Source organism: Macaca nemestrina, unplaced genomic scaffold (assembly GCF_043159975.1).
Source record: "Macaca nemestrina isolate mMacNem1 unplaced genomic scaffold, mMacNem.hap1 Scaffold_45, whole genome shotgun sequence".
In the NCBI taxonomy this organism is placed as follows: Eukaryota; Metazoa; Chordata; class Mammalia; order Primates; family Cercopithecidae; genus Macaca; species Macaca nemestrina.
The window spans coordinates 177,236-192,176 of NW_027257674.1; the positions used below are offsets into that span (position 1 = coordinate 177,236).

General features: G+C 39.1%; 1 long non-coding RNA gene across 2 annotated transcripts in view; it reads left to right on the forward strand.

The window, feature by feature from the left end:
* The first annotated feature begins 8,488 nt into the window (after positions 1-8,488).
* LOC139361375 (uncharacterized) overlaps positions 8,489-14,941 on the forward strand; it is a 46,255-nt gene continuing 39,802 nt past the window's right edge. For both annotated transcript variants that reach the window (XR_011618937.1, XR_011618938.1), the window contains exon 1: positions 8,489-8,625. This is a non-coding gene — a long non-coding RNA (uncharacterized lncRNA). The remainder of the gene's footprint in view (positions 8,626-14,941) is intronic.

Sequence of the window (14,941 nt, forward strand, 5' to 3'; positions counted from 1 at the left end):
CTGGAATGGAATACACCATTTATATTAGTTACTATTAGCTGGCAAGGATTGAGGAGACAAACTAAAATGGTAGGTTTTTAGTAGCATTACGTATCAGCATTTTTACAGCTGATTGAAAATGAACCCCTGCTAAACGACTGCAGTTAGTCTGCAAATCCAGTTTACTTCAGTGAAAGCAAACAGTTGCCCTGTGAAGCGGGTTGGCAAAAAAGCAGTTCACTTTGGCACAACAAGGATTGTACCTGGCTGGTATACAGTCCCAGCTGCATTAACTGAGGCATCAGGGTATCGACCATGATCTGAGTCGGCAACTTTCAATGCGTCACGGAGGTCAGCAAAACTGGAAGAAGGTGACCGAGCATAGTAGCCTTAGTAACTTCTTCCAAGCCTTTTAACCTACAGAAAGTTCAAGAAAAACACTCAGCCTAAGCAATGCCCAACCACCACATGAGAAGCAACTAATGTCATCTTTATCTGACAAATTCTCTTAAACTACATCTCCTTAAACTAGTTAAGCACTTTCAGCAATAGTAATTCAGCCCACAATTTCCCACCTTCTGCCACTGATGAAGAGGGAAAGAGCAGAAAGCTATTAATGGACAAGCTATTAATAGATACCATCTCACACCTATCAGAATGGCTATAATTAAGCAGAAAAAATAACAGATTCTGGAAAGGTCGTGGAGAAGATGGAATACTTACACAGCGCTAAAGATGTGAATTTGTTCAGTCAGTGTGGAAAACAGTGTAGGAATTTCTCAAAGATCTTACAAAAGAAGTACCATTTGACCCAGAAATCCCATTTTTGGCTGTATACCCAAAGGAAAATAAATCTTTCTACATGATTAATGCATGATTCAGATACATATATATGTGTGTTAATCACAGCACTATTCACATTGGCAAAGACATGGAATCAACCGAAATGCCCATCGACAGTAGACTGGATAAACAAAAAGTGGTACACATACACCAATGCAGCCATAAAAAAAGAACAAGATCCTGTCCTTTGCAGCAACATGGATAAATCTGGAGGCCATTATCCTAAGCGAACAGTCATAGGAACAGAAAATCAAATACTGTACATTCTCACTTATTAGTGAGAGTTAAACACTGAGAACACATGGTCACAAAGAAGGCAGCAACAGACATTGGGGCCTACTTGAGGGTGGAGGATGGGAGGAAGGAGAGGATTAAAAAACCACCAATTGGGTACTATCCTTATTATCTGGGTGACAAAACAGTCTATATGCCAAACCCTCATAACATGCAGTTTACCTATATTAACAAACCTGCACATGTACCCCTGAACCCAAAAGTTAAAAAATAAAAACCCCCCTCCAAAAAAGGAAGTGCCTTAAGTGCTTTAGAAATATTATCTTATTTGATCTAAACAATAACCCTGCAAGGTAGACTATTTTCCTCTTCACTTATGATGACCACAGAGATGTTAAGTAACTTGTCCAAGGCCACACAAGTTACCAATGGAGGAACAGTGTTGGGGGTTGAGTTCAGACAATGCAGTTCCAGAGTCCGTGTTCCTAATCATTAAGCTATGCTGTGCTGTTTCTCAAAAACTGTAACAGGTCACACACACATGGCATTTACTCCATGCCAGGAATTGCTCTATGCACTGACACATACATAACAATGTAACCTAGGTCACCCATGGGAGGCAGTACAGTGCTCAGGAAGGCTCCCCCATTGAAGTTGGGAAAGGAAGGGGTGGGAGGAGCAGACTCTCAATCCCACACTGATGAACACCAGTTTCTTAGACACTCACTTCATTGTTTCTAAAACATTCAACTTCTTAATGGCACTATTTCTTGTTTTTTTTTTTAATTCCTATTTCATCAGTTATGGAAGATTTAATGGTATTATCACAATGGTAAGTACCAGTTATAATTAACAAACCGGTTTGGGAGCAAGGCTGACTCCTGGTGAGCCTGCAGCTCTCCCCTGGTGAGAGCAGCAGTGCACAGATGTATCAAGCAGAGCCGACCAGCCCCGTGGGTTCAGTGGGCCATGGCACTGGCCTGGACATTTTATTGAGTGAATGGAGAGATCTAATCCATCTGGCAAGTCAGTTAAGAGAGCTTCTACCATTTTTGTTGACATGTAACACTGTAATAAAACTCACTTGTAATACTGTAAAGCTCTGTAAAAAAATTTTAAACTAGCCTATTTCTTTAAAGGAGATGTTAAGCAATTTGTGCTCCCTTGAACCTCTTCATTTTTGCTTTTAGGACAGTAGAGCTCAGTAACACAATCAGTTACTAAACACAATCAATTACTAAAATAAATATTATCAACAGTAACCAAAAAATTCAACTTAAGGCTATCATACCCGAACTCAAATATCCAGAAGCCAATTTAAGTAATCCATGCCTCCTTGGCAAGAGTGTATGGATAATACCTTTTCTTTGTGATAGTAAAACCTACCTATTTTCTCACCTTACCCAGTATCAGGTTTTATGCATCTACAGATAAAGCAATCAACATACTGCATAGAAATCTTGAGCTCTTAATTGAAAGGTACACCAGAGTTATATCTAAATCATTGGCTACAATGATCTAAAACACAGTTACATCTAAATCTTTTGTAACTATGATCTAAAACCACTTCAGTTACATCCTAGTATTAATCACAGGATGAAAACTCTTACATTACCTTTACTTTCAGAACTATAGCCAGTGTTGCTATCTTGTGCAGGCAACATGTCTTCATAACCCCACAATACTATGTGTTTTCCCCCAAGTAAACAGGAGGGAGATCCAGACGCCCCTTCCAAAAGCAACAGCTTGGAGGAGAGAAGAAAAATCAAAGACACTTAGACCATTCAATTCAGCAAGAAGTGAACCTGCCACCCCAAAGGGCAGAAAGCAAAATCTTAAAATTAGTATTTTATATATTCATCTCAAGTTATTGCAATATTTTTAAACAAAAAATTACAAAACCATGTTTCCAAAAATGTTACAATAAAACTATATCTGTGTGTAAAGTGTATAGATTTTATGTGTACATCTGTGTGTGTGAGAGAGGGGGTTATGAATTAGGAAGCATATGTACCAAAACATTAGAAATATTTGGGTAATGAGATTAGGAATGATTTTGACTTTCTTCTTTACACCCTTAATATATCATCATCTCAAAATTTACAATCAGAATTCATTATAAGCTATTGTATTTTTATTTATGTATTTATCTCTTTATTTAAGGATACGTTGTCTTACTCTGTCAGCCAGGATAGAGAGTGCAGCTGCGCTCTCAGCTCACTGCAACCTCAGCCTCCCAGGCTCAAACAATCCTCCCACCTGAGCCTCCTGAGTAGCTGAGACCAAAGTTAAGTTTTCCTCGGTTTAAAGTAACTTGTTATACTTATGTTGTTTAGCCTCATGGTAACCAGAAAACAAAAATCAATAAACACCCTAAACATAAAAAGTAAGGAATTAAAACACACACTACCAGAAAAATACTACTTCACTACAAATAAAGACAGGAAGGAAGGCAAGGAGGAAAGAAAAGAAAGGAAGAAAAAGAGATCAGAAAGAAGGGAAACAGGGAAGGGAGAAATAAAAGAAAAAAGAGTAGCAAAACCACCATAAAACAAGTAAAAAATGGCAGTAGTCTGTTTTTACCTGTGATAATCCTGAATATGAATGAATTAAATTAAGACACAGTGGCTGAATGGATTAAAAGACCCAGTTTTATACTGCCTACGAGAAACTCAGTTCACCTTTAAAGACATACACAGACTGAAAGTGAAGGGATGATAAAAGATACCCCATACAAATGGAAACAAAAAAAGCAGGAGTAGCTATACTTAGATAAAATAAACTTTAAGTCAAAAAATAGAAAATAAAAATTATATAATGAGAAAGAAGTAAACAGCTGCCTAACAATTATAAGTGCATGTGCAACCAACACTCAAGCACCTAAATACAGATGCAAATATTAACAGGCCTTAAAGGACAGATGGACTGCAATACAATAGAGTACCTCAACACTCCACTATCATCAGCACCCCACTACCGTCAATGGACAGATCATCCAGACAACAAAACGTCATCAGCTAAACTGTACTCTATACAGAATGGACCTAACAGACATTTTCACAGTTTTCCACTCCACAACTGCACAAAGCACATTCTACTGAGTAGCACGTGGAGTATTCCACAGGACAGATTATGTGTCAGGCCAAAAAACAAGTCCCAACACATTTTTAAAAACTGAATTCATATCAAGTATCTTTTCTGACCTCAGTGGAATCGTATTAGAAATCAGTAACAGGAAGAAACTTTAAAAACTGTACAAATACATGGAAATTGAAATACATGCTCATGAGCCAATAAATTAAAAAAAAAAGGAAATTAAGTATTTATTGAAACATAACAATAGAAACACAATAAATCCTGTGGGATGCAGCAAAGGCAATTCTAAGAGGAAAAGTGCATAGCTATAAATGCCCACATCAGAAAAATAGAAGGATCACAAATAGCCATCCTGACAGTACACCTCCAGTAATGAAAAAAACAAGAACAGTCAAATGCTAGAATTAGTGGAAAAAATACCATAAAGATTAGAGAAAAAATTTTAAAAATAGAAACAAAAAATACAAAAAGTCAATGGAACAAAGACCTGGAGTGTTTTAGAAAAAATAAATTCAAAATTGACAAGCTTTGACTAGACTAAAGATATAAAGAAGAAAACAAAATCGTAGATAAAAAAGGAGACATTGCAATTGATAACGCAAAAGTATGAAGGACTGTGAGATTTAGAAGTGAATAAATTTCTAGACACAACGAATTCCCAAGATAGAATGATAAAAAAATAAAAATAAAAAAATCTGAATAGACCAATAATGAGTAATGCAATTAAAGCGGTCATAAAAAGCCTCCCGGCAAAGAAAAACGCTAGAATCATGGTTTCTCTGCTAAATTACCAAACATTTTAAAAAGAGATAATACCAATTTGACTCAAAATATTCCCCCTAAAATAAAGAGGAAGGATGGCTTCGAAACTTGTTCTATGAGGACAGCGTGACCTTGGTACAAAAACCAGACCGGGACACAACACAGAAAGAAAACCACAGGCAAATATCCCTGATAAACATAGGGGCAAGAAATTCTCAACAAAATAGTTGGAAATTGCATTTGACAACACAATAAACAGATAACCTGCCATGATCAAGTGGGTTTCATCCCAGGAATATGAGGACGATTCACTAAACACAAATAAATGTGCGACATCACATTCAGTAAATCAAGAACGAAAGCCATATAATCATTTCAGTAGATGCTGAAAAAAATAAAAATCAACATTCCTTCATGATAAAAACAACATGAGTAACAGAAGGAACATATCTCAGCACAATATAAGCCATATATGAGAAACCCACAGCTAACATAATCAATAGGGAAAAATTAAAAGCTCTTCCTCTAAGCTCTGGAACAAGCGTGGCTACTTTTACACCACTTTTATTCATCATAGTACTGGAAGTCCTAGCTAGAGCAATTAGGAGAATGCAATAAAAGGCATCCAAATTGGAAAAAAGGGGAGTCAAATTGTGTCTGTTTCCAGGTGACACGAACATATATAGAGAGGACCCTAAAGATTCCACAAAAAACCTACTAGAAATGAGAAATTTAGTCAAGTTCCAAGATACAATATCAATATATAAAAATGAGTAGCACGCCCATGCACCAGTAGTGAAATGTCTAAGAAAAAAAATCAAGAAAGCTATTTTATTAGAAAAAAAGATATCTAGGGATAAAGTTACCCAAAAAGGCAAGAAATCCCAAAATGAAAACTATAAAACATAGATGAAAGAGATTAAAGCAGACAACACAAGTAAATGGAAAGATATCCATGTCCATGCACTGGAATAATGTTAAAATATCTGTATCACCCAATGTGATCTACAGAATCAATGCAATCTGTGTTCAATTACAAAACACTTTCTTCATTGAAATAGGAAAAAACAATCTTAAAATTCACATGGAAATTCAAAATGCCTCAAATAGACAAAAGTATCTGAAATAAAAAGAAAAGCTGGAGGCATCACACTACCTGATTCAAAACATACTACAAATCTATAGTAAGCATGGTACTATCAATAAAAGGGGTTGGGGTGAGAAAGAGACAAATGACAGATACAGACAAGTGAAACGGAATAGAGAAATCGGAAATCAACTCACACATTTACGGTCAACTCACTTTTAACAAAGGCACCAAGAACACACATTGGGGAAGGATAATGGCTTCAATAAACTGTGCTAGGAAAGCCCAACACCCACATGAACAAAAATACATCTAGGCTGTTATCTTACCATATACAAAAATCTACTCAAAATGAAGATTTAAATGTAGGACCCGAAACTATGAAACTACCAAAGAAGAGAACATAGGATAAATGCTTCATGAAATTGGTTAGGACGACGAATTTTCAAGTAAACATCAAAAGCACAAGCAACAAAAGCAGAAATGTAATTACATTAAATTAAAAGTTTCTGCAAAGCAGAGGAAGCAATCAGTGGAATGAAGGAACCAGAGAATGGAAGTATTTGCAAACTATTCCTCAGGCAAGGGGTTAATACACAAAACACATAACTCAAACTACTCAAAAGCAAAAATACAAATAATCTTATTTTTATAAATCTACCCAAAACTTTCGTTCCCCACCATTATTTCCCCACCTTCTTTTCCCGACCGCATTTGGCCCCCTCCCTCTCGCCACCCTTTTCCTTCCCCCAACCACCCGCAAACTTTTTCACCATCATTTTTTCCCTACCGTCGCAAAGCTTTCTCTAGTCTCCTGCTCACCGTGCTATTCCCCATCCATCTACCCAACACTTTCACCACTGTTTTTTCCCACCGTATTTTCCCCTTCTCCCTGGCCACCCTCTTTTTCCCCCTCCCGCTCTCATCACCCCCTTTTGCTTCTTCATCTAAGCAAACACTTTTTCCCCGTCTTTTCCCAAAAACTTCTCCCCACTCCTACTGCTCACTACCCTCTTTTCCTCCTTCATCTACCCAAAAACTTTTCCTCATCGTCTTCCCTCAGCTCCTCCTTGCTATTCTCTTTCACTTCTCCAACCACCCAAAAACATTTCCCCAATCTTTTCTGAAAGTCTTCTTCCCATTCCTTTTCATCTCCCTCTTTTCCCCCTCCATCTACCCCCAAAATTTCCCCCAATGTCTTTTCACGAAGTCTTCCCCGCTTCTTACTCGTCCTCTTCTCTCCCCTATCCTGCTTGCCACCCTTTTTGCCCTCTACCAACCATAATTTTCCCATCTTTTCCCCAACCTTCTTTCTCGCTCCTTCTCGCCACCCTTTTTTCTCCTCCTCCTCGTCACCCTCTTTCCCCCCTCCATCTACCCGAACACTTTTTACCCACCGTCTTGTCTTTTCTTTCTTCACCATCTTTCTTTTCTGCCACTGTTTCTTCACTAAACCTTCTCTTCCTCCAGTTGGCTACCCTCTTTTTCCTTCTCCCATTTGCTACCTTCTTTTGCTTCTTTATCAACCCAAAAACTTTTCTCCCCACCATCTTTTCTCAGAATCTTCTCTCACTACTGCTCGCCCCCGTTTTCCACCCATCACCATCTCTCTTTTTCCTCTCCCATCTACCCATAAACTTTTTACCCAGTCATTCTGCAAAACCTTCCCTCCCTCCCGCTCCCCATCCTGTTTTTCCGCCTCCATCTACCCAAAAACTTTTTTCCCCACTCTCTTTTTGCAATGTCTTCTCCTCCTCACTATCCCTTTTTCCCTTTCTCACTAACCGCCCTCTTTGCCTCACTCCATGTATCTATCCCAAAACTATTTTCCTCTTCCTACCGCTCCAGCCTCTCTGTCACCGCCACCATCAACCGCAGCGAGGCGAGCAGCCCCGTAGGGTCGCGACTCAAGCCTCCAGCACGCGGCGTGCTGCTCCCTTCTCCTCGTCTTCTAAGTCCGGAACTGACCAGCTTCACAGGAAGACAGGGAAACTAAAAAAGCCTGCCGCGCTTTCAGCATCATTTATATACTGACGTCATGGAGGTGGAGCTTCTTTGACTGCATGTTCTGATTGGATGAGAAAAAACCTCCAGGCTTACTCGGATTGGACTTTATTATCGTGTTCTGATTGGATGAGAGCAAGTCTGAAGACAACCAATCACAGCATGAAAATAAAGCCCAATCATAGTAAGCGTAGAGGTTTTCTCTCATCCAATCAGAACATGTATTCCAGCATCCGCATGTGCGCGACCTCAGTATATAAAGCATGTTGACGTGGTCTGAGGTCATTTCAGACTCCTGTTTGTCAGCGTGCTGAGCTGTTACGTCCCAGCTTAGAGAACTGGAGAACTGGAAGGGGCCGTCACTTGCTGCCCGCGGGAGCCTGGAGCCCAGAGCCGGGAGCCCAGAGCCTGAGGCCCTGCTTCGCTGCTGTTGGTGGTGGTGACAGAGCGGTAGGAGGGCAGCTAGCAGCGGGAGTTTCTCTTGCCTAGCTGGAAGACGAGAAGCAGCACCACTGCATGCTGGAGGCTGGAACCTGTGCCACCGCGGGTCGCCTCGCTGCAGTGGGTGGTGACATCGGAGACTGCAACTCGGCCAGAGTGGTAGAAATGTGGCGGGATAGGTGAGTTATCCAGGGCTGCACTGTCCTCCTGGGCAAAGGTTGGGTGACCTATTGGGGCTCACTGCCCAAGGCTAACTATCTGTGGCATTGGTCTGGTTGGGGGCACTCTCTGAGGTTACATTGCTGGTGGTGGAGTGGGGGCTACGGTGGTGGGGGTGGTCACGGGAGGCAGGTCGTGCACACTAACGTGTACTGACGGTGGCAGTGGATGGGTTAAGGGCACCATCTTCTGGTGCACTGCTCGTGGCAGGGGGCGGGTTCGGTGGAGCTATCTGGGGCTACAGTGCTGGCAGTGAGGGGTGGTTCAGGGGCATCATCAGGTGCTGCACTGCCCGTGAGTGGGGGTGCACTATTAGGAGCTGTGCTGCTCATGGTGGGGTGGGGGAGGGCAGGTTTGGGGCGCTGTCTAGTGCAGTAACACCCGTGGGTGGGTCAGGTTGTGGGCACTATCGGGTGCTAACACTGCCTGCGGGCTCGGAGCCTGGGGGCGGGGAGGGTATTGGGGGTTACATTGCCTGCAGCTGTAGGGTGTGTTGAGTGTGCTATCCAGGGGCTACAGGGCTGGCAGCAGGGGGCAGGGTAGGGGTGCTATTGGGGGCTATACTGCCAGCGGGGTTGGCAGGCTGAGGAGGCAGTGACATTGGTGGCCTCCTTCTTTCTGGTGGACTCCAAAGAAGGGATCGTTCTGCTCTTCCCGGACTTAAAGCTCTAGAGGGTGATCTCCTCCTCCTGTTCGAGTACGCTTGAGCACTCTTGAGTTCAGCAGGGTCCCCACACCCACTGTGGTTCCCTGGCCTGGACACTCACGTTCTGTGTTGCAGAGACCACCTGGGACTAGCACACAGGGAATAGTGGGCACCACAGGGAGAGGGGGGAAAAAGGGCACTGTGTGTGGAGGCGTCAGGAATGGGAACCAGCACTTGGGTGGGGAGGGCTGGGCTCCGTCTGAGTTTCTCCTACTTGGGCTCCCCAAGGAGTGCAGTGCAGATGGGCCCAGCAATTCCTGGCCAGCTGGACCTTTTGCTAGAAGCAAAAGCTGGGATTTGGAGGGTAGGTTTGAGTGCCTTCACTGAAACTGGTCCCTGCCTCCCAGTGGCCAGCGTGACAAGGTGAAGCTTTAACACTTCCACTCAGTGCTTCGTGTTCTAGGCTTTTCTGGCTTGGGGAGCTTAGCCCTCCTTCAGGCTCTGTTGTGCGTCAGCTGAGGCTTGGGACAACCTAGGATATGTAGAGAGTTTATCAAGCCCACTATAGTAGCTTACATCCTGGAACTCCCTGGAAATTCCCTGGCTGTCACCTTGCTGTTTGCGTCAAACAGGATTTCAATCTCAGGCTAATACAACTGCTGGCCCTGCATGTTCATGTGTCACTGAGATCATCACTTTAACTGACAGTGCTTTAAGTGAGTCCCCACTAGCAATAGCAATTAGACTGCTAATTTGCAAGGTCTGCTCTTCCTGGTTGAACCCCTTTGCCAAAAAAGATGAGGTGTGGATAGGAACATCGTCAATAAAAATGCCACATGCTCTCACTGTTACTATTCAAAGTTTAGTCCTTTTTGTGAATAAACACTCCTTGATTTGTTATGTACCTCTTTTATAGTTCCCAAACATTTAAGTGACTGTTTTTGACAGTTTTGTACAGCTTTGTAGTCATTTTCTATGGTGAGAATTTCTCAACCTCCTCCTTTCATCATGATAAAAGTGAATCAGGTTCGCTTTTATTTTCCTTAAGGACCATTCCTATAAAATTCATCAACGGGCAGTCTCTCTAATAACTGACTTAGTATTTTTTCTCAGTTTTGCCATGTTAATTCTACACATACAGTATCTTTACTGTGGAGATAAAAGCATTGACATTACCCTTTTGTGTTTAAGAATTTTTGATCATTAACTGTGGTTCCTTATTTGGTTTTAAGCAAGGAATATTTACACATCTGCTGCTTTGAAATTGATCTTTCTCTTTTCTCAGCTCATTTGTAATTTATACAAACCTTTCTCCTTCTTAGAAATATAATCAAAACTTTTATATGTTTCTATCACAATTTTTAAAAAGAAATTAAAATATATTGAAAGCAAATGGGAGACCACAGTATTTAGGAAGTATTACAGTTTATCACTCTGCCGTTTCCCTTTCTGAGGTTTAAATCTATAGAGGTTTTCTCTTTTATTTTCTTTTTTTTCCTTTTCAAGGAGGGGAGTGAATGATAATCAGAGTATTTTGGGGTATACATTGAAGGTAATTTATCCAAGTCTTTACATGATTTCTTGAGACAGAAAATTGTATGGTGACAACTACCACTGCTGAAATTAGTGTACCATTCTGCTAACATCTACTAAAATCAATTTTATTGGAGTCAGAGACTCCAAATATAATTTCAATGATATTGTATAGCCATTCAGAGCTCTAATTTTTAATTTTTAATTTTGGGTTTATGCATATTTTTAAAGTGGTTAGATAATAGCTATAGTAATTTTAGAGAAATTGCATGAAAAAAGATCTGTTTATTAAATAAGTGTTTTTTATTACTATTGTCTTAATGTTAAACAAATACACATTTTCTAATTACATAATTCATGAATTTGTACTTAATCTGCTTCCTAACAAAATTTCTAATGATGTAATTCGTGAATTTCTACTTAACCTGCTTCATAGCAAAAGATTCAGAAGAGAAATAAAAAATGAGAACAATTGCTTAAAGTATATACAATAATATCTATTGATTTAGACTAAAAAGTTATTTTATTCAAAATAAGAACGTGAAAGGCCAAAGACTATTTTTGCGAACTTCAGTTTTAATATTTAAAAATACTTTAGAATAGATTGTCGCAAATAGTACAAGTAGAATTCTGATTTATTTTAATTAAAATAGTTAAGTGTATTATGCATTGAAATTTATTATTGAAAATAATATATTATTTTTATTCAGTAATTTCAATAATGTATTCAATAATACATTAATGTAATGTATTCAATATATTACATTAATATTTGTTAATATACATATATTTTCAATAATATATTCAATATTTATACATTATTGAAAATATATGTATATTAACAAATATTAATGTAATATATAAATGTATACAATGTATATGATATACAAATATGTATATATACACATTAAATTGGTAGCTCACTACAGGGTTGACATGTGTCTTTCTTTCAAATGACATCAAATTATGATTTTTAAAATGAGGGAGATTTTATAACATAGCAAATAGTTTTGGCTGAGATGTCAATGATAATCTTTCTGATTCAATGTAAATCACCATTTACCCATTATATTTTGATTTTTCCTCAGGATTTTTATAAACATTTGCTCTAGAATAGGATTTTTACAGAAAATTATAATCCTGCTGGCTATCCAGCATGTTAGAAGCATCTACTCCACTAATCTCAAATTTACCCTTTTTCACCAAGTCACATTTACATGCCAAACTTGACAAATACCGCTGTAAAAGTTTTCTTTTAACTTGAAATAGTAGCACTACACTGAGTTGTTTAAAAGTAAATGACTATGAATTTACTAACAAAGAAAGAGTGGACTTAATATTTTATAAGTGCCATTATTTCTGTTAAAGCCAGTTCATGCTCCTTTTGCACTAAACTTGGCTCCCATAGTTCTTTGGACAATTGGAAGCATTAAATCTACCATCAGAGGGCAAAGAGCTAGAATCATTAAGGATATTCAAAAGCATATGCCAAAACGCTAAAGGCAATTCAATACCAATTCAGAAAATTTCGACACTGGTATTGTTTGGATTCTGCAACACTCTTTCAGTTACGTACATATAATACATTTCAGGTATGTACATATAATACATTTTTAATGAACCCATTTCTACATTTTAATGTCCTGTATTTACATTAAGGTGTAAGAATTAATCAGCATGAAATACTTGGGAAGCAAATGGGGGCTGGAATATTTGATACTTGAGTCCATGACAATATGTGTCCAGGAAGAATTTTATAATATAGAACAAATGATGTACCATCTGTCTTTAAAAATGAAATTGTTCCTTTACATGTTAAAAGTAAATGGGATATTAGGAAGTGATTATTATGCTGTTTTTGTGTTACTGTTGTTTCTTTTCCAAAAGAGGAAAGGAGGTCTGGAAAAAAATGCTGATGCTAATGCATATTTGACAATTAAAAGTACACACAATATAGTATCTGAAAATGAAAAGATGCTTGTTACAAGCACTTTACCATTAACAAACTATTACTTTCATCACCCCAAAGCATCAACATAAAACTGAGCATCAACAAAAATGGAGTAAAAGCTATCCAAAGATTAGTCTAACACCCCAACTGTTAATTCATTGCTGCCGTTTATTCTTCAGTAATTTGCTCTGCTGTGGGTTTTTATCACTGGTATGAGTTTGAAATGAGTTTCAAAGTACGATTTAATAATCTATTAACTTAAAGTTTGAAATAAAACTCATAGGATGAAATAAACTAACATAAAAGATACTGCACCATAGCAAAAACTTTTAAATGGCTTGATGTTAGGGCTGTGCCTATAAAAATTTATTAGCAAATATTCTTTTTTTAATTTTTTAATTTTTTTATTTTTTTAAATTATTATTATACTTTAAGTTCTAGGGTACATGTGCATAACGTGCAGGTTTGTTACATATGTATACTTGTGCCATGTTGCTGTGCTGCACCCATCAACTCGTCAGCACCCATCAACTCGTCATTTACATCAGGTATAACTCCCAATGCTATCCCTCCCCCCTCTCCCCTCCCCCCTCCCCATGATAGGCCCCGGTGTGTGATGTTCCCCTTCCCGAGTCCAAGTGATCTCATTGTTCAGTTCCCACCTATGAGTGAGAACATGCGGTGTTTGGTTTTCTGTTCTTGTGATAGTTTGCTAAGAATGATGGTTTCCAGCTGCATCCATGTCCCTACAAAGGACACAAACTCATCCTTTTTTATGGCTGCATAGTATTCCATGGTGTATATGTGCCACATTTTCTTAATCCAATCTGTCACTGATGGACATTTGGGTTGATTCCAAGTCTTTGCTATTGTGAATAGTGCTGCAATAAACATACGTGTGCATGTGTCTTTATAGCAGCATGATTTATAATCCTTTGGGTATATCCCCAGTAATGGGATGGCTGGGTCATATGGTACATCTAGTTCTAGATCCTTGAGGAATCGCCATACTGTTTTCCATAATGGTTGAACTAGTTTACAATCCCACCAACAGTGTAAAAGTGTTCCTATTTCTCCACATCCTCTCCAGCACCTGTTGTTTCCTGACTTTTTAATGATCGCCATTCTAACTGGTGTGAGATGGTATCTCATTGTGGTTTTGATTTGCATTTCTCTGATGGCCAGTGATGATGAGCATTTTTTCATGTGTCTGTTGGCTGTATGAATGTCTTCTTTTGAGAACTGTCTGTTCATATCCTTTGCCCACTTTTTGATGGGGCTGTTTGTTTTTTTTGTTTGTTTATTTGTTTTTTAATTTATTTATTATTATTATACTTTAAGTTGTAGGGTACATGTGCATAATGTACAGGTTTGTTACATATGTATACTTGTGCCATGTTGGTGTACTGCACCCATCAACTCATCATTTACATCAGGTATAACTCCCAATGCAATCCCTCCCCCCTCCCCCCTCCCCATGATAGGCCCCTGTGTGTGATGTTCCCCTTCCTGAGTCCAAGTGATCTTATTGTTCAGTTCCCACCTATGAATGAGAACATGCGGTGTTTGGTTTTCTGTTCTTGTGATAGTTTGCTAAGAATGATGGTTTCCAGCTGCATCCATGTCCCTACAAAGGACGCAAACTCATCCTTTTTGATGGCTGCATAGTATTCCATGGTGTATATGTGCCACATTTTCTTAATCCAATCTGTCACTGATGGACATTTGGGTTGATTCCAAGTCTTTGCTATTGTGAATAGTGCTGCAATAAACATACGTGTGCATGTGTCTTTATAGCAGCATAATTTATAATCCTTTGGGTATATACCCAGTAATGGGATGGCTGGGTCATATGGTACATCTAGTTCTAGATCCTTGAGGAATCGCCATACTGTTTTCCATAATGGTTGAACTAGTTTACAATCCCACCAACAGTGTAAAAGTGTTCCTATTTCTCCACATCCTCTCCAGCACCTGTTGTTTCCTGACTTTTTAATGATCGCCATTCTAACTGGTGTGAGATGGTATCTCATTGTGGTTTTGATTTGCATTTCTCTGATGGCCAGCGATGATGAGCATTTTTTCATGTGTCTGTTGGCTGTATGAATGTCTTCTTTTGAGAAGTTTCTGTTCATACCCTTTGCCC